The 1,700-nt window shown below is 56.1% G+C and overlaps 1 non-coding gene across 1 annotated transcript; it reads right to left on the reverse strand.

Moving 5' to 3' along the window:
- Window positions 1–543: 543 nt before the first annotated feature.
- LOC112063050 (small nucleolar RNA SNORD116) lies at window positions 544–636 on the reverse strand. The gene has a single exon (XR_002890905.1). It is a non-coding gene; the product is annotated as a small nucleolar RNA SNORD116 (small nucleolar RNA).
- Window positions 637–1,700: the final 1,064 nt, after the last annotated feature.

The raw sequence follows: 1,700 nt of genomic DNA on the forward strand, positions 1-1,700 counted from the left end.
TCTGCCGGTAGTTAAAGTAGAGGAGCAGACAAGGGCAACACTGAGGCCTAATCCATCAGGCACTTTAGGCCGACGCCCACCCCGAGCCACACCCGTCCACAGCTCCGGCCTCACTTGGCAGTCAAGAAAGTCACCGTGCCAAACGCAAGAACAGGGAGGGCCACAGGCCTGGCCTGAGGCTCCAGGCTCCAACCAGAGAACCTTGCTCATTTTGGCCTCCAGAATTAAACCCCGAAGCGGCATGCACGAAGCGTGAGCCTGGCCCAAACACACTTTTCCAAGCTGCAAGCTCACTTGGCCTACACCAGCACACACTCCGACTCTGAAGACAAGCAGGAGAGCACGCCCTCTCGCATTGCCTCAATGGCCTTGCAGCAGAGACCTGATATTCATAGACGACCCAGCTTATGGGTACACACAGTCCACCCTCAGACAGGAACCCCTCTAATATTAGGAGCCCTGGGTGGTGTTTGCATGCATGCTAGCAGGGGTCGCTGGCCCTCCCTCCTCACGGTCCCCTACCCCCGAGAGAGGAAACGTGCTGGACCTCAGTTTCGATGAGGAGACGGTAGAGGGTTCTCACTCATTTTGTTCAGATTTTCCAAGGAATGCATACAAGGGTGTCATCATCGATCCAAGCACGTGCTGGGAGGCTGCAGAACACAACCGGGCATGTCGTGGGGGCCTGCAGAGGAGCCATGACCCCGTAGTACTCCAAAATCCTGGGGAATCTACAGTCCTCAGGCCACTCAGCAAGAGCAACAGTCAATCCACTCTGGCAGCCACTGGGCCCGTTTGAGGAAAACCTCATATCCAATGGCACATCTCAGGGTGGGTGAATGCCTACCTTCCGGAGTTAGCCACGGTCACACTTAGCAACACGCGCCTGCCCCATTTTTCCAGTTCTCCTTAGCACCTCCAGTCATCAGACAACGCGAAGGTCTTCTGGTCTTTGCCGGCGGCCAGCCTTGCCCAGCAGCTACACCTGAGAAGTGGACATAGATCACACAGGCTTCAGAATGGACCGGGTTCCTAAGAGAACATGATTCACACGAATGTTTACCCGGGCTTGTGCCCAGACCCTGCTTCCCAAGGACCTCTACCCTTACCGAGAACTCAATGTTTGTCTAGCTGCACAACTGCAGGAAGCTAGGCACGTACGTTGGCCGGTGTGTGAGAGGGAGTATGTGTGTGTTCACGCGTGTGAACGTGTGTGACTGTGACTGGGCACGAGGACGCGCGCTTCTGGGCTTCTCTGTGTGCCTCTGAATCCGCATCTTGGTCTCTGTGTGTCGCTGTGGCCCTCTGCTGAGACCTCGAACAATAAAACCCACACTTTATACACAGCGCCCTGCCGTTGGACCCCCCAATTGAATGGAGAAAGACCCCTGCAAGCTTCAAGAGGCTGAATGTGAACTTTGACCCCCCAGGGGCTGTTGACACAGGCCACGGGAGATCCTGGCAGCTTGTAGCACATCTGATGTGCACTTGGGACCACTCCCGGCACTTCTGGAAGCAAGGAAACAGCCTATGGGCGGGCCAATACCTTCGTGCAGCTGGCTACAGACAAGATGCAGCCCGGCACCTCTGAAGGGGCTAACCAAATTCAGCCCAAGTGACAATCCTCGCCAACTAGGCCAAATCACATTCCGAGGACCCATGGGAATGTCCACCACAGGAGGCGGTGGGCTTCAGCAACC

The sequence above is a fragment of the Physeter macrocephalus genome, unplaced genomic scaffold (assembly GCF_002837175.3).
Source record: "Physeter macrocephalus isolate SW-GA unplaced genomic scaffold, ASM283717v5 random_2778, whole genome shotgun sequence".
Lineage (NCBI taxonomy): Eukaryota > Metazoa > Chordata > Mammalia > Artiodactyla > Physeteridae > Physeter > Physeter macrocephalus.